This window comes from Leptopilina boulardi, unplaced genomic scaffold (genome assembly GCF_019393585.1).
Source record: "Leptopilina boulardi isolate dan_hultmark-lab unplaced genomic scaffold, ZJU_Lbou_2.1 LbouV2_210, whole genome shotgun sequence".
Classification (NCBI taxonomy): Eukaryota; Metazoa; Arthropoda; class Insecta; order Hymenoptera; family Figitidae; genus Leptopilina; species Leptopilina boulardi.
The window spans coordinates 306,396-329,489 of record NW_026137764.1 but is presented as its reverse complement, the minus strand read 5'-3'; positions in this window follow the sequence as shown (position 1 = coordinate 329,489).

The following is a 23,094-nucleotide window of genomic DNA, read 5'->3' as shown; positions in this document are numbered from 1 at the left end:
ACCCTGTCGGTAAAACAGGGACCACCCAACTGATGGTAAATTAGCACGGACTCAAACCCGCGAAATCTTCCTTACCGACTGAGGTCGGTAGGTGGCTCAGAACCCGCCTAGCTATACTACTCACATTTGTTTTTATTTATGAAATATTAAAATAATCGTATCGTAATACTAATAAGTTTCTACTATTACAGTGAGTATTTCTTACATGATACTTTCCCACATAGCACGGTAAACATCCAGGAAGGTATCTTCCTAAGTGGATTAACAGTAATCAAAAAACAAAAACATTCTTTTTAACAATTAGTCTAAACAAATTTTGTAATTCACGCTTCTTTAAATATTAACTTTATGAAAAATTACTACATTATCAGTCTCAACAATTTGAACAAGATATCACAGTTATTTATACCTAATAAATATAAAAAAATGTATTCTAATGAACAAACGTTTCTAATGTTACAAAACTATTTAAAATTTATAAAGAAACATTGACATTTTTATTTTTAACGTTATTTTTACTTTTTAACACGAATTTTCTCTTTGTTTTATTTTCTTAAGTGGCAGAGTTATTTTTGTTTCCAATTGTATTGGATTATTTTATAAAAAATAAGTTTTGAAAAATTTTTCCAATAAAGTAATATTATGTGAGAGTGAGGATATTGAAATTTTTTAAATTAAACTTTATATTTTAAATCAAAATCTTTTTCGTATCGCTCATCTGTCTTCTTTTCTTTTGCTTCCCACCATGGACCAAGTTTTTTGAACACCCTGTGTGTTCATGAGACCACTAATTTTCTTATAAAAATCTGGAGAATCTACTTCTTTAGACACTTCTTTCACATCAATATAACATTCTAATAATGTTCAAGTTTCGTCGTCTTTCCACTGTCCAGAAATTCCAGGACCTTAATGAAAAGTAAAAAATTTTAAATCCTAAAAGACACGTGTATTTCTTTATTTTTAAGCAATTAAAAGTCATTCATTTATCACTTGTAGATCAGAAATGTTCACAAATAGATTAATAAATAACTTTTAAACTTCTACAATTCACATTCCAAGACTTAAATCTGTAAAATCTCGTCTTGTTCCGTCTCATGCGTAGCCCTACGTTTCTTCAATTTAAGGATAATAAAAACTTTAAAATTTACCTGCTTCCTTGTGTTCTTTGATATTTTTCGCACTGGATGATACTGGACTGTTCTGCATTTCAGAATCTATTAAATCCGAGGGAACATAGGAGGTTTGTCTATTACCCAAAATCAAATTTACTTATATATTATTCGGCTTGAACTTCGAATTAGAATATTTGTAATTTTAGATACGTATTTCTCAACTTAATTTTTTTTTTTAATACTTTCATACTAACTTGAGAAAAAGCAAGAGTAAAAGATTTCATACATGTATTAGAAGAAACTATTTAATTTGCACATTAAATGTTGTAAATTAAATGTTCAATAATTGCAAAGTAAAGAATGCAAAAAAAATTATTTTGTATTTAAAAAAAAATTATGAGGAAAATGTTTGAAAAATTTGTTGGAAAAAGAGTAAATATATTTTTACGAATTATTAAATTAAAAAATTCAGATTGTGTTCATATATTAAATTTACAGCAAAAAGTAGAAAAAATATATTCTTATAACTTGTTAAACGTACTGGGTGAAAATTTCCCAACTGGGCCACCTAAAACTGACTTTACAAATTTAAAATATTTTTTTTCATAATCTATTGCAGGAGTTTAAAATAAGAAATGGTGGTATTTTTAATTAAAATCAATTGATTTGAATGACATTTAAAATTAGGAACAATATTAGAGGTTCCTAACCAAAAATTTGCAAAACAACACTAAATAATAAAAAAATCGGACAAGTGCGAGTTACACTCGCACTGAAATCGAGGGTTCCGTACTCGAAGCTAACTTATTTGGTATAAAAACAAATGTTTAAAAAATATGTGTAGTATAACAACTAATATAAGTGATACGAAGAGGAACAATTTTCTTGAATTTTACAAAATTGTTCCTTTTTGTATCACTTATTTTATTTGACATACAACACATATTTTTTAAACATTTGTTTTTATACCAAATAAGTTCGCTTCGAGTACGGAACCCTCGATTTCAGTGCGAGTGGAACTACTCGCACTTGTCCGATTTTTTTTATTTTAGATTTGTAACGACTGAAGAAATAAACTCAATCATGTTTATTAAATTATTTCTATAATCTACACATAAAAATACGTAAAAATAGTAAATTTGAAGCCCTTTAGAAAAAATTTTTTCCTTTATTGGGAGAAAATTCATGATTTTTTCTAAAATTATCAGTTTTTTCTTGACAGCCCCAGAAAAATCAACTCCAATCATCCTCGCTATATTTTTTTTGTAATCTACACGTAAAAATATATAAATTTGAATCACTTTAGATCAACTTTTTTGCGGAAAAATACATTTTTTTCTTAAATTTATCATTTTTCTTCAAAAATTTGATAAAAATTGATCATCAACTCCAATCGTGCTTACATTTTATTCCTGTATTTTTCACGCAAAAATACAGTTTTACAGCAAATATGAACTGTCTGGGTTGAATATTGTGTGCGCTAGGGAGAATAAATCATTTTTTTCGAAATTTTTGATTTTTCCTTGACAACGCTATGTAAATTGATCCGAATCAAGTTCGCTATATTTTTCCTGTAATTTTCACGTAAAAATACGTAAGTGTACCAAATTTGAGCTCATTATGTCAAAAGATGTGGCCGCTGGGGGGGGGTACATAGTCATTTTTAGGCATTTTTCGTAAAAATTCATGGTTTTTCCTTGACAACGCTATGTTAATTAATTCCAATCAAGTTCGCTATATTTTTCCTGTAATCTACACGCGAAAATACATATGTGTACTAATTTTCAGCCCTCCAGATAAATTTGTGTGGCCGCTAGGGGGGGGGGGTACACGATTTCAAAAAAACCGATATTAATAGGGTTCCGAACCGAGTACGGAACCCTAAAAACAATAAAAAATTGGTAACAAATTGAAACAAATTGAAAAACTTGTTTTTGCGTAACGTATTAAATGCAGAGTAATTTTATAGATATATTTCCAAAAATTCGAAAAAAATGCTTAAAATGGCAAAATAGGGTTTTTTAGGGTTAAAATTGAAAAATAACCCTTTTTATGATTATTTACCTTCTTAATGCAAAATTTTTGCTGATGATTCAAAACTGTTCTTAAAAATTAATACAATTGAAGACTGTAAAAAATTACAATCAGATATAAACACTTTGGAAAAAATCTCAAAATTTCATTCTATATAATCGTATCCCAAAACTCAACGTAATTATTATAATTATTAATTAAAATAAAGCTTAAATAATAATTATAATAATTACATTGAGTTTTGGGATACGATTATATACAATGAAATTTTGAGATACGATTATATAGAATTGATCGTTGAGATACGATTTTATTCTTCTGAAAATTAACTACGTTCATATTGAACTGAGGTCCGAGTTACGATTTCTGACATTTGAGTTACGATTATATAGTTCTGACATTTGAGTTACGATTATATGGACGGGAGGCGTCGATTTGTGAATTCACTTAAAGAATTATTATTTGTTAATATCAACAACAACACTGCGGCGTAATTATAATTAAAATTAATGATAATGTGTCAGAATTTTCATTTTTCTTAATATAATACTTTGTGCAAAATTATTGTATATTGTATTAAAGGGCCGTTAACCACAAATAAATAAAATTACATAATAACTCTTTTTTAAGGGTTCAAATTGCAAAATAACCCTTTTTTAGGGTTAAAATTGCAAATAATGTTAAAACGGTAAAACATGTAAGATTCTAAATGCATATGGCAAAGAATTTTGATTTTTTATTTGAAAATAAATGAAAATAAATTTTCCAAGGTCGATGTCAAGGTCATCTGTCGGTGTCGTTATTAGAAATTTGTTAAGTTAATATAATAGAAGATGACATTGACATGTAATTAAATTTCAATCAACTGCGTACATTCCAATTTTTTCGAAAATAAATTAAGTAACAATGTTGATATAGCAAATTTTGTTTTACAAACTAATGTAATTTATATAATGCTAATACTTAATTATAACTCATTTTTTTACCAGAATTTTCTTATTTATTAATTTAGAAATTGTAAACGGCTGTATCCTTTGACTACATGGCTACCTGAATAAGAATGTTACAAAAGTAATCAAATTGCAAGAAAGAAAAATATAATTAGACTGCAGTGCCAACATTATAATCTTGGAATATATGGTTACGTAGTTGTGGCCAAAAAAATATTACGATAAAAAAAAATTTTTTGTCAAATTTTCGTAGTAAAAAAAAAAAGTAACTAATAATTACGTCATTTAGTTAATTAATTTTTTTACAGATAATATTTGACAAAAAATTATTACTCATCGTGATATTTTTTTAAGACACAAATAATTTTTTTACATAGATAATTTGAAAAAAAATTATTTTCTCATCGTTATATTTTTTTTTGCTACGAATAATTTTTTTGTTAAATTTTCGTAGTCCAAAAAATTAATTAACTTATTATTATGTTGTACAGTTAATTAATTTTTTACAGAGAAATTTTGCCAAAAAAAATATTTTTCATCGTTATTTTTTTTTTGAAGACACAAATAATTTTTCTACAAAGAAAATTTGAAGAAATAATTATTTTCTCATCGTTATATTTTTTTTACAACGAATAATTTTGTTGTTAAATTTTCGCATTAAAAAAATCAATTAACTTATTATTACATTAGGGTCAACCGGGGTAAATCCGAACGCTTTTACTAAGTTTCAACAATAACATAAGTTTTTTCTTTAAAAAAAAATACTTCCGGTATTCTGGTGCATGAAGTTGTTACTTTACTTCCATAGAACAATTTTATGGGGTAGAAAAAATTTTTGATAAATTACAATCGCAGGAAACTTAGCGTTCGTATTTACCTCGATACTTTGCAACTTTCCTAAAATATGGGGGTAAATACGAACGCCACTGTATTTTAGAAAAATCTTAGGGAAAATAAATTTAAAGTATTGCAATTGTTAAACTTATATAAAAACTCAAAAAAAATACGATAATAAACCTATTATGTAATAATGCATCATATATAAATACAAAAATCAAACAGGTTAAAAATTAAAATGCATTACACAATTAAAACCTTCAATAACTTTATCAAATCATAACGGATTTTTGCAAAACTTCACTGAGAGAAGTTTAACGCAACATCTGCATTTTTTGAGGGACAGATATTGTACCACAATTATGTGCAGACGCAGTACTAAAATCGAACAGCAGCAGCGCCAATTGAGTACTGATTCTGACCTAACTTGTGGGACAAACGATTTAGTACAGTATCTGTCCACCAAAAAGCGCAGCTGCGATACAATTTAGAACCGATGTTGCTCGAAAGGTTAGGTACACTATCCGAACGTGTGTTTAGTACGAAATCTGTGTTTAACTTCTCTCAGTGTTGGTAAAGAAAGTATTTTGGAGTGATTGAATGTAAATACAAAAATAAAAGTCAAATTTTTTAAATTCAAAATGGCGTACTTTCCTAAAACTTATTTTTAAAAATGATCAAATTTGCTAACCCTGAAACCCCCCGAGTAACAATTTTCGAGCGAATCCAATGAATTTTTTAATTCTCGTCCGCCATTTTGAATTTTGAAAAACTGACTTCAAATTGGTAATTAGCGACCCCAAAAACCGTAGAATACCAAATTTTATTAAGATCCTGAAAAACTTTTTTCAACAAACCATTTGGCAAAAAAATTGAAACACTCCTTCGAGAGAACAGAGATTAAGTTTCTGCTTATTAATTACTAACGAGGATACGTATAGAAAGAAAAACTTTTTTCTATGTACTTTTATAATGTTAAAATAATAGTGTAATCAAATAAAAACAATTTTGTGTGGCTTTAATGTAAAAAAAAATTATTAAAAATACCGTTCGGATTTACCCCAGTTTTCCAATTTTCTTTGGTAAATACGAACGGTCTGATATTATTAATAAAATTTTACAGAAGGCAAAAATCAAATATAGTTTCTGTTCTAGTATTCATAACAAACAATTATAAATAATAAAATGAATTTTTAGCTTCTTTTTCTTCAAATACGAGACAAAATACTGAAAGAGTGTCATCTTTGATTTTCAATCTTTTTTGCAATACTTGTTATCTTTGTTTATGCTGTTGCTAATTAACAAACAAAAAATGGGATAATACTTAGAATCTCTTCAAGAGGATCTGAGGTAAAAATTCTCATATCGAACTTATTTTTAAAAATTTTAATTAAGCTGAAATAATTAGCGTTCGGATTTACCCCCCGTTCGGATTTACCCCGGCTGACCCTACTCAGTTAATAAATTTTTTACAGAGAAATTTTGACAAAAAAATTATTTTTCATCTGTTATGCCAATATTTATTTGGCAACATAAATAAAATTAAAACATTAAATTTTTAATAATAAAATTATTAATTAAATATGTCAGAATTATTTTATTTTAAAATTATTTTTCATTATTCTTAGACTTGCTTCAAGTTAGATTGTAGCAACTCTAATATCATATTACCGTCAGGAATTTTGGGACGTCAGCGAAACAATATAAAGAAATATCGCGACTTTATTAGGCAACTCGCATCTTGGAAAAATAATAATTTTATTCCTTTTTAAGGATTCTTCCTGGCAATATAAGGAAATGACACAGACTTACCAAATTTTGACAGTTTGTTCATTAGATTGATTTAGGAAGTTATGATTTTTTTCAGAATTTTTTACCACGTAGTTTTTTAGAAAAAAAATAAAATATATGACCAATTTAACATGGGCTCTTATGGGAACATGTATAAACCATACACGGAAAAAAATTTTCTGTAGAATTTACAGAAACTCCTGCGCCATCTACTGATGTTTCTCTAAATAGAGAAATATGTAGAATCATTGGCATTAAAATCTGTTAATTCTACAAGTTTGAGCTACAGTTCTTAAAAACTGTTGAGTGACCAAATTATGTATACTATATGGGGATAATATATATTTGGTAGAGTATTTCTTATAGGTTATATTCTCCTCCGAATACATTAAATTCGCGGAACATTATTGTATAAATTAGTATAACTTCTATGTAAATAAATTCATCCTTCAATAATTTTCTAACAAAAAAAATGAGGAGCAAGTTTTCAAAACTTATGATAAATCCACTTTTTCTTATGTCCAGAAATTGAAACAAACGACTTTTCTCACTTAATCACTACAGTTAATTTTAAAATAAAAAATTTCTAATAATTTATTTCTATAATAATGTTTATATACTTAAGACGTTTCCTTTTTAATTAAACTTTCTTGCCGACACTATGATAATAATAAAAACACTAAATTCGCCTTAACCTCTCGCACTCAGCCTTAGTCGAATCACTACATTGTTTTCGCGCATGCGTTAAATCCTTGCAGAAAATATCTGTAGAATTAACAGATTTAGGAACATGTAAAATCTCTAAATCGACGTTAAAGAATTACCAGAAAATTTTTTTCCGTGTAGGAAAAAAGTGTGATGGAAATGACACAAAAATCTAAAAGTTGGTATACACGAAGAAAATATGATAAATTTATTAACTGCACAATATAAAGAAAGTTTCCCACATAGTTTTTGAGTAAATAAATACTAAAATTTGATTTTTTGTCATAATAATAATAGTAAGTGTAGCAGACATAAAAACGTGGCAACATCGCAACACGTGTTTGGCACGTTTGCGTAGCAACTCGCCGCGAATTTCAAATGCAAGTATACAAGTCGACAAATTGATATTTATATTCAGATATTTTTTTATATTATTTTTAGAAAATAATGGATTAAACTGCAATTTAATATATTATATAAATTTAATTCTGATTAATTATTGGAAAACAAAAAGAGTGATAAAAATACACGTATATAACCTCAAATTATAATTAAATATTTTTGTCGAAATAAAATATAGTTCAAAACTACTACAATCACAGTTTTATTTAATTGGATATTTGTTTACTAATTATCATGCAAATTGAAATAAAGTATAATAAATAAACTATTTATATACTTATATATAAGGTTAAAGAAAATTCCATTGTATTTTCAAATTTTGAGGTGAGCGACTTATATTACAAATTTCTTATAAGTAAATAATCTTATTTTCATTTCAATTTTAAGTGTTTTATGGAAGATGAACAATTAAATAATAACATATAACAAAAAATTTGAGGTTAGCTGTCAGATCAGGCGTAGGCCCAATCTGTGTTACATACATATATAAATACAAAGACCAGTCTTACCAATCTTATATAAACTACGCGACGAGAATGCGACGTTGCCCTGATTTCAAGCACTTTTTAAAAAATTTAATTAAATAGAATTTATAATATTTTAGTAACGAGGAAAGCTTATTATTAATTTATACACCTTTTTCTAAACAATTCTCCTATCAATAAGGACAAGAACCTTACTTATAAAATAAAAATTTATTTTTTCTAAGGTTGCAAACTTGTGAGCCTTCACACGGGAAGAATAGCAACTATTCCCTTACTCCGCACCACCCCCTGGAGAATCCTTAAAAATTTAATGTATATGATGCAAGCTCTTGAAGCCAACACGAATTTTAAGAATATATCAATTAATGAGGGGTAATAATTTTATAATCTTCATTTCTTGATTGTTCTTTTATTTTAAATAAAAATTCTTGTGACTTCGTCAATAACGTTGTTGTAAGACCCGCGTCTATTGTAGTACACTAATAACCTTGCAGCGACGTTGCAGAGGAAACTCGTGAATAACTAGTGAACCGCAATTTTGCGAAGGTTGCATAATAAAGATTCATGACTCTGACATCCTTAAGAAGCAAATAGACCTTGTCGCAATGTTACCAACTTTAAGTTCCGTAGTTAGCGAACCGCAATTTTGCGAAAGTTGCGGCTTCGATAATAAACATTGTCACAACCTCCTGAAGCTAATAAATAGTGCTACAATATTATTGAATGGTAAACAGCCTAGATATCGTCCGAAAACCTTTCAGCAACATTGCGAGTCGCTATTGAATAGATACATACTTTTAATAATCAGGTGTTACGCAACAAGTGCGAATTTCGTTTCAAAATCATGAATTATTTATTTATGAAAATGTATTATTATATTATCCTAAATATATCGCAAAGTATTTACATTATTGTTGCAAAAGAATTGTTAAATTTTAAATTATTAAAAATTAAATTTAAAATAGAAATCAAAATAATATTTCTGCCGCCATGGGTGGGAGTCCTCACTGAACGCGTTGAGTGAAGGCTCCACGCGCGTCCCTCGACATTGCGCGAGAGAGAAAGAAGATTGTATGTAATGTCGAAGCGTTCTCTCTCAGACACACTGTTCTCGCGGAGTACTGCGTTCTCTCTCCGTCGCATGGCTTTCTCCCTCGCTCCAATGACTAGTACGCGTCTCTCTTGCTCTTAAGCTGTCGAATGCATAGTGGATGCTTACTCTCTCGCACTCGATAGGTATTACGACCATAATACACATTAGTATGGCTGGAGACGTCTATGCTGTACGCTATAGCACCAATACACCTATGCTTCCTTAATCTCAGCCTATCCTACCTTACCCTTCTGTATCTCTCAAGCCTACAAGCCATGCCTGCCATTGCTTTACTATAATGTGCTTTTTTTAGATCTATATGCAACTGATCAATTCCAGATCAATATTGAGACAATTGATCTCAAAACTGGAATTGGAACAAGATTCAAAATATTAAAAAAAAATGGAATTTCTTTCTGCTTGGAAATGTCCATTATCCTAAATTATATTAACCTTTTATAGGAGAGGGTTAATTCTAAAAAAAATCTTAAAGATTAAATAAAATACAAAATTATTCAAAAGAATAATTGGAAATAATTTTATTTCGAAATGACTTTATTATTTCAACACTATTGCACTAAACCGATTTTATTAATTTGCAAATTCAGCAAAACTGGCATGGCAACAGACCCCACCTTCCCTTTCCACCTACAATTTCAAAATTCAAAATCAGCAGAATTTCCCACCAGGTGCCCTAAGCCGACATGTAGAGGCATCTCCAGCCCCTAAAATTTCGTTCAGTACGGTTTCCGCGAGCATCAAAGTTCCAACTCTGTTTGGAACCGCCCGGATTAAAAAGCCTATGCGCTCCCGTCCGGTACCAAGGACCCGAAATAATTTGTGTGCTTACACGAATAATTTCGGTCGGTCGTAAAGTAAAACGCTAACTTACTGCGAAGTCCACGGAGGCCGGTTAAGAATTAATTCAAGTGAAGAGTTTTAAATATAATTAATTGTCGTTTTCTAAATTTTTGTCGAAAGACCAGCCGGGTGCGGAGAGCCCGCGTCTGCCCTTGCAATTGACGGCTTAACGAATTAGAGTAAGAGAGAGTGGATTTGTCTGTCTCTGTTTAAAAATTGTGCGCGCAATAAGAGAACATACGGCAAACCGCGAATGCGCCACTCAAGTGATTGTGTGAGGACGATTTTTTTCAAAATTCATGTTTTTGCCCGTCGAAAAGAAATTGCCGACGGTAGAATAAGGAAGCGGAAGGGTAAGTACTCAGTATCGTTCCGGAGTAATTTTGTAATTTTTGTAACTACATCCTTCTTCCCTCCCTCCTTCTTGTAAGAGAGAGTGGAATATATTTGTCAGCAATATTTTTAAATGATAAAATAAAATTAATAATTCTTTTAATTCTTTCTTCTCTTTATTTTCTGTTCCCTCTATTCTAATAGTAACAAGTTATAAAAAGGAAGTCGTGGTACATTTCCCTATCTTATCTTAGAAAATATCAGCAATTAGAACGAAACGAACCCATAAATAAAAACAAGGCCCTTCAGACTTTGGTAGTTTGGACCTCCGAGAACCTTTCAAATTTGAGCCATCTCAAAAGCCCGATGTATTGTTCTAAATATGAGGCAAAATTCCTGAAATGTCCGAACAAAAAATTAAAAGTTCTCGAATTTAATCCATAATTTTCTAAAATGTTGTTATTGGTGGTGAAAGTCTAAAAATCAATTATTATTGAATTTAATAAAATAGTTTTTCAATTACAACGTTTTTAATTTTTGACTTTTGAAAAAAAATTTTTTTCAATGTACAATATTTATAAGAAGAATGCATAAAAGTTAACATATATATAATGATTTTTAAAGCTTTTTTGACGAGCTACACGCTGTTAATGAAATTTTTTTTTTTTAAATAACATTTGACCTTGAAAGTCAAGGTCAAAATGTTAATTTACGTTTATCTCAAAATCGGATTTTTTAAAATTATTTTTAACTATCTCAATGGAAAGCTTGACTAATTTCCTACAAAACATGTAATTTTCAGAGTGGGATCTTTTAAAGTTTTTGAGATATTAATTAATTAATTAATTAATGTTTATAACAAATGAAATATTTTACAAACGAATAATGTTACCGTAATTCTGAAGTTAGTAATTGAAAGTTAACGTAATTCCGAATCAAACGAGCCCTATATGAAGTATTTTGGATAAGTAGATTGTTAATAAACAATTAGTTAACATTGCAATTGTTTATTAACAATCTACTTATCCAAAATACTTCATATAGGGCTCGTTGGATGCGGAATTACCTTAACTTTCAATTGGTAAGTTCATAATTACCATAACTTTATTTGTTTGTAAAATATTTAATTTTTTACTAACAACAAGCATCCAAAAGCCCTATATGAAGTATTTTTGTTAAATTTTAGTTAAATAACAATAAAAAATGAAATATCTTACAAACAAATAAAGCTATCGTAAATCTAAACTAACCAATTAAAAGTTAAACTAATTCCGCATCCAATGAGCCCTATATGAAGCATTTTGGATAAGTAGATTGTTAATAAACAATTGCAATGTTAACTAATTGTTTATTAACAATCTACTTATCCAAAATACTTCATATAGGGCTCGTTGGATGCGGAATTACGTTAACTTTCAATTACTAACTTCAGAATTACGGTAACTTTATTCGTTTGTAAAATATTTCATTTGTTATAAACATTAATTAATTAATTAATTAATATCTCAAAAACTTTAAAAGATCCCACTCTGAAAATTACATGTTTTGTAGGAAATTAGTCAAGCTTTCCATTGAGATAGTTAAAAATAATTTTAAAAAATCCGATTTTGAGATAAACGTAAATTAACATTTTGACCTTGAATTTCAAGGTCAAATGTTATTTAAAAAAAAAAAATTTCATTAACAGCGTGTAGCTCGTCAAAAAAGCTTTAAAAATCATTATATATATGTTAATTTTTATGCATTCTACTTATAAATATTGTACATTGAAAAAAATTTTTTTTTTCAAAAGTCAAAAATTATAAACGTTGTAATTCAAAAACTAGTTTATTAAATTCAATAATAATTGATTTTTAGACTTTCACCACCAATAACAACATTTTAGAAAAGTATGGATTAAATTCGAGAACTTTTAATTTTTTGTTCGGACAGTTCAGGAATTTTGCCTCATATTTTTAATAATATTTATTTCGAAGCAAATAATTTCTTCGGTTCGTAACATCATCGAGTTATTTTTTTTAAGACACAAATAATTTTTTTACAATGATAATTTGAAAAAAAATTATTTTCTCATCGTGAAATTTTTTTTTGCTACGAATAATTTTTTTGTAAAATTTTTTTAGTCCAAAAAATTAATTAATTTATTATTATGTTGTACAGTTAATTAAATTTTTACAAGGAATTTTACCAAAAAAAATATTTTTCATCGTTATTTTTTTTAAGACACAAATAATTTTTCTACAAAGAAAATTTGAAGAAATAATTATTTTATCATCGTTATATTTTTTTTACAACGAATAATTTTGTTGTTAAATTTTCTCAGTAAAAAAATCAATTAACTTATTATTACGTTATTCAGTTAATTAATTTTTTCACAGATAAATTTTGACAAAAAAATTATTTTTCATCGTTATTTTTTTTAAGACACAAATAATTTTTTTACAAAGAAAATTTGAAGAAATAATTATTTTCTGATCGTGATATTTTTTTGGGCCACAAATAATTTTTTTACTGAAAAAATTAAAAATAAAATTATTTTCTTATCGTAATATTTTTTTTGTGTTACGAATAATTTTTTTGGAAATTTTTGTAGTAAATAAAATTAATTAACTAATTATTACCTCATTTAGTTAATTCTTTTTTTTACAGAGATAATTTGACAAAAAAATTATTTTCGTCGTAATTTTTTTTTAGACACAAATAATATTTTTACATAGAAAATTTAAAAAAAAATGTGAAAAAATTTTTTTTCACTTGTAGTCGAAGATGGCGGCGATGTACAACATTTTCAAAAATGTTCATTTTTCATGGGGGATCGATTCCTAGATTTCTACAATAGATAGAGACATAAAATAAAAAACATTTTCTTCGTTAGATATTTCTCTGTGGATGGAACCTCAAAAAAGTGGAATTTTCGTCACCTTCTTTTTTTTAGGGTACGTATTTCCCAAAACATGAAAAAAACATGCTTTTATTCAGAATTGCAGTTATAAAAAAAAGGGAAAAAGAAATTTTCCAGTTTTAGAGGTTCCATCCATAGAGAAATATCTAACAAGGAAATTTTTTTATTTTATGTCTCTATCTGTCGGAGAAATCTCCGAATCGATCCCCCCATGAAAAAATGAACATTTTTTGAAAATGTAAATCGCGCCGCCATCTTGGACTACAAGTGAAAAAAAATTTTTTTACATATTCTTTAATAAGTTATTTATAACATGTAAACAAAAATTTCTGAATAAATGTAATGCTTTTTTAAAAATACATCCTAAAAAAGCCTTCCTTTTTCCCGTTTTGAACTGGAATGTCCCCTTAATATAATTTTTATAAGATTTATGAAAAGTATTAAAAATTTTCTTAAAAATCTAAAATTTGAAAATAATAAATTTAATATAATATTAATTTAAAAAATAAATGAAATACATATGAATGAATTGTAATAAGTAAATAATAAGAATTTCAATTTCAACTGAACGAGCGTTAGCGAGAGAGGAATATGATGTTAGTAAAAATAAATCAATAAATAGTTAAATCTTTTTAGCGACTTTTTATTTTAAATGTCAAAAATTAAAGACACATTCTCGCTCATGATAATTAATAAAAGATAAACCGAGAAAATTGATGAAAAAGTTTTTGGAGAATCAAGTGAAATCAAGCGAGTTTAACGATTTTCTCGTCCCGAATGCAACACTATCTATTCCTCTTCGTCTCACTTTACGCCGGTCCTTTATTCAACAAGTTATTGCTTGTTTATACACGTGACTTTTTTTTCTTAAAATTATAATTTTATTAATTTTAATAATATTTTCTTCATAAAATTTGATTTATTATTCTTTAAAACAGATTTTTTACATTTAAATGCAAGCACTTATTTTATTAAAAATACATATTTCTCAACAAATTTTACTTCATACCATAACTCTTTCTCACTATACATGTCTTACTAATTACTCACCACAAATGTTCGTTTGCTGAGACATTTTCCTCTCCTTTATTTTTATTACTCGTATAGACAAATTTCAGATTTTCACTTTTCTTATTTTTCCAACTCAGGGGATCACAAATAATGTTTTTCAACTCGCGAAACTTATAACCTGTTGGCAAGTCAGAAATTTGAAAAATAGTTTCACAATAATTATACTTTAAATATATTTTCATAATAATACAGAACATAATGTGTTCTCATAGGGAAAAACAAGACTTTTTTTATTTTAAAACTTCGAAAAAGGAAATATTTTATTTAAAAATATGTAATTTAAGTGTTTTAAAAAAATTTTATAATCAAAATGTATTTTCAAATATTTAGGGGTATTAGTTTTTTGAAAAAGAACATTTTGTTAATTTTGCAGTAACCAAGATTTTACAAAAACGACTTTGGCCGTCGCTTTCATGATTAGATATAGTTCTTATTCCATGTAAAAGTGAAAGCTTTTATTTAAATAAAAAATCCATCATTCAAAAACCAGTTCTTTATGTGTGAAAGCCATGTGAAATTGAAACCAATATTTAAAGTCATTCCTGAGAAATCTTCATCGCTCCGACGAAATTTTAAAAATGTCTTTTTTCAAAAAACTAGTACCTTTAAAATATTTGTTTATTATAAAATTCTATTAAATTATTTACATGTATGTATTTTAAAATGAGGGGCTGATATCAAAGTCAAATTTTCAAATATCACTGATTTCCCTATAACTAGTTGTAACTCTTTCAACCGTATTATTTATTACACGCTTCTAACGTCTGTGTATACGAAATAATACATGAAAAATCTGAGAGGAGCAGTGGCGCACAACAGTATAGGCAGAGAAGGGATAAAGTGGGTGGCTGCGCCACCCATCCGCTTTTTCAACCCTTCAGAAAAAAATGCAAACAAGAGGACATCTTTGTATATACACTGAAAAAAATATTAATTGAATCAAGTAATTGCACTTACTTAAGTTACTTTACTTGAAACATTCTTATATGAGGCATTTCAAGTATAATGTCATAGATTGAAAAATCAATTTTCCTTGACATCGCCTATTATTTGAAATTTTGCTGTTTATAACATGCAATACTGCCGTGCTAAGGAAAAACTTACATATATATCTAGTCGCGTTGAAATTGAGAAAATTGTTACTTAAAAAGGATAATTCTCATAAAAAAGAGAGAGATGTATTTTTTAATACCACATCAATAATAACTTCAACTCTTACAATTAACCTTTTAAATTTACAAATTTTAAAATTTATTAATTTTGAAACAAAGCAAAATACTCTCATCAAATTTTCATGGCAGGTAAATAAATTATATCAATATTAAAATATGTGCGAAACCCCATATATTTTTTCTGACGAAAAAACTAAGTATTTTGAAAAAAATAATTTCTTCTTTCCTAAAGAGACTTTGACAAAAAGTTTGAAATTTGAGAAATTTGACGAAAAAAAGTAAATTTTCGAAAAAAAATTGATAATTTTTGCATCCCATACTCTTCCCATACTTACCCCATACTCTGGCCATTTTTTATTGTGCAGACGAATGTATGGGAAGTGATCGGAATCCATACTTTCCCCATACTTTCATTTTTACGCGGGCTATGTCTTGGCCGTTAGATTTCTTTAAGATGTCTTAAGGCACTCGCACACCTCCGTCTGCCTTCACAGGCAGCCTCCCACCACGCAGAAAACGTACAAGAGTAAGAGAGACTGAAAATTACAATTTAAATCTACTGACTCTTTGATTTGGAGGTCTGAGTGCGCCCTTAAAGACGTCTTTTTTTCAAATTTTGAAAATAGAAAAATTTTCAAAAATATATAATGTTATTTTCTAAGTTAAACGTGAACTTAGAAATTGTTGAAGATTAAAGTTATTGGAATTTTTCTAAGTTAAATTCATTTCATTGAGAAGTTACATCGTAAACAAGACATCCTAAGGATGTATTTTTGCGGACGTCTTTTGGACTTGTGACAAAAGAGGTTTTAAAGACGTCCTAAAAATATTCTATGTCTTGGCCGTTAGATTTCTTTAAGATGTCTTAAAGACGTATTTTTAAAAATGTTTTAAATAGAAAACTTTTTATAAATATATAATGTTATTTTCTAAGTTAAATAAAAATAGTCAATAGAAATATCTTTAAAAAAACATCTTAAAATAACTTTTTCATATATTTGTCGTGTTTACGAGTTTTTATGTTTTTAAATTAAATATATTACTACGTAATGACGAGTATTGTTTTTTACATAATTAAAATCTACAAAAGATAAGAGTCTGCTAACTCCCGTTCAGTCGTTAATCACCCCCATGAAGAGGTGAAATTGCTTGGAGATTCCCTGTAAAAAAAGTTGGATAGCGAGAATCGGGAAAAAGTATTGAAGCTCCCTGGAAACCTATGATACTTTGTTAATTCCAATTTGGAAAGTAAAAAATTATTACAACTGATTTAGTTTTTAGTTAATAAAAGGTATAAAAAGAAAATTAATTTAAGGCCTTATACTTTTTTTAATATATTTATTTTTTTAACATATACATAGGTATTGTAAAAAAGTTGTGGTTATTTTTATTATTAATCAATTAATATTCGTGAATAAATAATTTTGTCTTACCTTTACAATGAGGATTTAGTTTATTTATTCTCATATTCTTTCATTTATTATTGCACTTATTATTATTAATTAATTTTCTTGTTTTGTCTCTTTATTAATCACTATTTACATTAACTGCTATTAATTAATTTATAGAAAAAAGTAATTATTCTATTCAGTTCTATACCGACAATAGAAATTTAAATTCAATAACTTGTATCCATTGTCGGTAAAAAGAGTAGCATACTTACCCGACGAATAGCTCTCTTCAATGGTAACACATTTACTAAATAACCTAATTCTATTATTTTTAATTGAAAGTTCCATTTTTCTCTTAATTCTGGTCTCTCCATAATTTATTTAACCTTTTTATTAATAAAAGGTCACTTTTATCCCAATTAAAACGTTTTTTCATTCCTTTTTAACGCTATTTTCAATCGAACGTATTGGACTAACTACACACAACGGATTCGACCTAATACTCCAATATGTTAAAATTCAAATAACGGATTCAACATACCGAGCTTCAATACGTTTTCCCGATTCTCGCTATCCAACTTTCTTTATAGGGTTGTTGCATCCTACATATTTCTGACAATTTATATTGATTTTTACAGCCAGAACGAAACAAAATGTGTTTGGCTAGTGTTTTATGTATGAAAAGGGATAGTTACCCCTGTATGTAGGGGTAATATGTTTTAGACATTAATCATTGTTGCAAATTTTTACTTATTTTAGCCTCTTTTACACTCCAATGTAAAAAAGTGATCAACCTGTTGCGTGTTGAAAAAGTCTTCCAAATAGAAAAAAGACATGGGGTAGTTTACCCCCCATGTATTTATATAGTGAATGGGTAGTTACCCGCTTAGATATTTTTTTAATGGAAATTCTAAAAACACATGTACTTCATTTTTGAATCTCCTTTACAGAATATAAGTTTTTGTATATATTTAGTGACATTGTACATTTTCAAACTGAAAAGTTGTTTAAAAAACATGTTTTACCCCCATATCACCCAATAACGCTACCCCCTATCGGGCCTGACTTATGTCAGGGAATGTTTTTGAAAGCCCTACAATATGCAATTGAAAAAAGAAAAAACTTCCTATTAGTTTGGTTATAAATCACAAAAAACGATTTTTGGGGGTGAACTTTAGAGGCTGTTTTCACCCTTTAAATATGCGATAGGGCACTTATAAAAATATACGTAGCGTAGTGTTCCTTGTAAGATACCAAGTAGAAAATTATATGAGAAATTATATAGAAAATTATATGGGAAATTCCAATATAGATGTAGATCATCATAGTTCCACTCTTACGCCGCCAGATGGTGATAATTTTTTTTTCTCACCGTTGAGATCAGTCTTGAATACTATAAAAGCTGAGACTCTAACTGAGAAGGTGTATTGCAATGCACAAATTTTTTTCTTCTCAGATGAATTGGAGTAATATTATTTTATTTTTAATTAAATAATTTTTAGGTTTTATAAACTGCCGTCTGCCAACTGAAAATTCCTTTTTGAAATCCTACATTGTTTCCTTTATATAATTCTATGTGAAATCTTAGATAGATATTTCAGAATCTACTTCATCTTCAACATCTTCGAAAAGGGGTAAACGCGGATCCAAAAAAATTAAGCTCGTTACAAAACCATCTCTTTACCAAAATTTAGTGAATTCACAAAATGTAAATAGACCAGTAGCAAAAGTTAAACCAACCGTTAGAGAAATACCACCCAAGCAGCACGGTATATCCCCTGAATATCCCTTGAATACCACCGTGGAATATTCCCATGATCTTCCAGGAAAATCAAAATGTCCGCATCATGGGAATATTCCACAGTGAATAATAACAATGAAAACATCGACATTACGATTATAGATCTAACAGTTGAAGAATCTATCGAAAAAAAATTTTATCTCAGCAGGAGAAAATCAGACAAATTGAATTTGAAAATAATGATATCGACATAATAAATTAATAAATTCTTAATAGCGACTTTACTTGATGATATACGTGTTTTATTTGGTCGTCCTACCGGAATTATTTTTTGAATCTCCACATTTAACCGGAAATAGAGTTAGATTATCGATTTTTCCATGTACACCGTACAATTATATTTCGGAAGAAGATTTGCAAGTGGAATTTCTTCATTTTTCACAACCAGAAGATCACAAAGTCAATAATAATACGTAGTTGCTTTCGAAATAATTGTGACTTTTCTGGTAATATCAAAAGATACGCCCTTTAACCATCCTATAGTTACCGGTGCCATAGGAAATATAACAGGACAAGTTTTAGGACTGTTGCCCTAATAATAATATACAAAAAGGGCAAATGTTTCCTAGACTAACTAGGGTAGCTTCCGGACTATCTAGCGATCAATGGTCAGAAATAAACGAGCGATTAGAGAACTTAGAACATCACAATCAACAGTTAGCTATTTATTGCAAATCTGTCTATTGCCATTTAGAAAAAATTGAAAGACGAATTAAATTTTTATCTTCATGGTTGTATGCTCTTAGTGATTAGAACACAGCGTTGGTAGATTCGGCTATTGAAATAAGAGAAAATTTGACAGAACAAGAGAACGTGATAAAAGACCTAATTAACGAATTTAAATCTCTAAGTATTAAAAAGGGCATTTAAATGATAGAATGAATCCATTCTGGAAAAATTTAACATTCAATAATTCTGAAGAACAATTGACAATAATAGACAATACGATTCAATCTTTTCTTGGCCATTAAATCCAATCGGTCTCTCTATATTTTTCCTGTAATCTACACGTAAAAATACATATGTGTACTAAATTGCAGTTCTTCATATACAAAAATGTAAAAGTTAAGGGGGGACAGGGTCATTTTTTGCAATTTTTTCGAAAAAACCCATTTCTTTCCTTTCTAGCTCGTAGCCATCAAATCCAATCGGTATCGCTATATTTTCCTGTAATCTACACGTGAAAATACGTATGTGTACTAAATTGCAGTTCATTATATACAAAAATGTAAAAGCTAAGGGGGGACATAGTGCTGAGACGAACGCAAAAGTCTTTTCATATGGGTTCCGTCGGTACATCGAAGGTGTACGGATCCCTAATAATTTTCGAATATAAAGTAATAAGCACATTATATGTTTAAATAATGAATGCGTGATGGCCGAAGCCATTTCTTTAGAACCACCCGAAGAAGTACTAATTTTGTCTTCCGGTTTAAGATAAAGAAATATTAAATTGAATATCTCATCTGACATATATTACAATTTTATTTCAGAAGATGCCTTGATTGGTTATCAAAGAAGGTATCCCTTATACTATTATCCAATTGGTAACGCTTACCATCTTATCCTAGGCGAAGTAAATTTGTTCTTTCCCAATGTGGCTCTGACATTTTACGTAATATCATCTCAAAGTTTATTACAGGGAGCTTATGAGAATGGAATTTTAGGGTCATCAGGATTTAGTGCATTGAGACCTAACTAATTTTTGCGACAACCTGGCTAATCAATTAAGAAAATCTTTATTCCATAAAATAATATATAATAGAGACAATACCATAATCAAAATGACTGACAAGGACCCTCCTGCCCATCATAGTGGTACGACTCTTACTGCGAATATTACGGCTCTCGCAAATTTCAGAGATTGTACTATCTATATCAAAAATGTAGGTTAAAAATTAAGATAACATCCATACTCAAGGTCGAACAACAGAATCATAGATTAAAACGAACATAACCTCAAAAATCAAAGTTTTTGAAGTAGTTGAGGCAGAAATTACCTCAAAATTAGTATCAGAAGTAAAGAGATAACTCTCCCCTTAAAATATCAAAGGTCATAGGTCAAAAGAGAACATAGCCTCAAATTTACGTCAAATGTCATAGGCGTGCAGGCGAACATTACCTCAAAATTTGGTCAAAATCATAGAAAAAAGTACTGACATAACCTCAAAATTAGGGTCACAGGTTAGTAGGACGTCATCCGTAGTGTATATTAGATATATATTCTTTAAAATAAAAGAATAAATTTTTTTAAAGAATTTGGCTAAAATTAATTTTTGAAAACATATGATAACTTATTGCGTTCCTAATTAACTTTTTAATTGCAGAATAGATGAAAATTTCGTTTACGGATGCTAAATCCGTCAAAATTGATGGCAAACAGGTTCTCAAGCCAAAACGACAATTGCTTCTGGATTTGAATGGTCTCTACTCGAAATATAAAGATTTGCATCGAGACTGTCCAGTCAGTTTTAGCAAATTTGCACAAATGTGTCGTCAGCACTGCATTCTAATGGGAAATAGTGGAACACATATACAGTGTGTGTTTATACTACCCACTAAAATTGCAAACTGATGTTTGATTCCATTGCTTAATTCTGTGCTGCCTGGACAATCTTTACAATCAGCAAGATTGCAAGCTGTAGTTGCGTTTTTACAGATTATTTAAGAAAGAGCATCTTTATAATTAGTATAATTAGTATAATTAGTATAAAAATTATAATTAGTATAATTAGTACAAACACACACAGTATGTGTTCCACTACTTCCCATTAGAATGCAGTGCAATTGTCCTTTTGGCTTGAGAACCCGTTTGCCATCAGTTTTGACGGATTTAACGTATTTTATGCCAGGCATTATTTTTGAAAACTAACATCAGATTCGTAATCGGCGACCCCAAAAACCCCCGAGTAGCAATTTTCAAGTGAATTTAATTAATTTTATGAAATTTAGTAGCCATATGGTATCCTCCATTTTGAATTTTTGAAAATTAACATCAGATTCGTAATCAGCGACCTCAAAAACCCTCGAGTAGCAATTTTCAAGTGAATTTAATTAATTTGATAAAATTTAGTCGCCATATTGGATCCACCATTTAAAATTTTTAAAAACCATCATCGTATTCGTAATCAGCGACCCCAAAAACCCCCGAGTAACAATTTTCAAGTGAATTTAATTAATTTGATAGAAGTTAGTCGACATATTAGATCCGCCTGTTTGAATTTTGAAAAACGCCACACGACATTGAAAAGTATTTGTTTTTATTGAAGTAATAAGCCTATGCCCGATTTTCTATATTTAAACTATTTTTGGGCAGAAGGGGGCTTCAGTTGACAAAGAATGCCTCATATATATAGTTTTGATGTTAAGTTGTTTGGATCTTTTTAAATATGTAGTATGATGTTAAGTTTTTTAGAAAAGGAGATCAATATTTTGCTTCATTATTTTACTAATTTATTAACATAAAGCTTTTCGCCTTAAAACATTAGTCCTCTTCAGATGAAAAAAGGTTATGGTTTTTTGTCGCTACAATAAAATGTAATATAAAAAGTTATATATATATATATGTATAAATGAATTTTAAACTGTTTTAAATGTAACGTACCGTAAAATGGGGTAAAGTCGGCGTTTGGGGGTAAAGTCGGCCGGCGCTTTAAATCATTTTAAAGTTTAACTATTACTTTTTTCCAGAAGAAATCCGAGTTTTATTAAAAATGTAGTTAGAATTAATGTAAATTAATAAATGAAATACAATATTTAAGTGTTAAAGCGCCGGCCGACTTTACCCGCAAACGCCGACTTTACCCCATTTTACGGTACAAATTTTAAATTTCCAAAAACATGAATTTAATTTTTAATAAACATAACCTCAACTTACCACATGGATTCTTTCCATCATTTTTGAAAAAATCTCAATTGCGAATGAAAAAAATATTGAGTCAGTATCATTTTCACACAAATTTTATTGTCATAATGTTATATTTTACAATCGTGAATATTTTGATATTATAATAAAGATAAAAAGAAACTTTTAGATTTTACTAACAAAAAGTTTCGAAATGTTAGATTTTACAATTTTGGAATCGAACAATGTTATATTTTACAAATTTTCCTCTCTAATTATGAAACAAAATGCTTGTGGAATACGAATATTG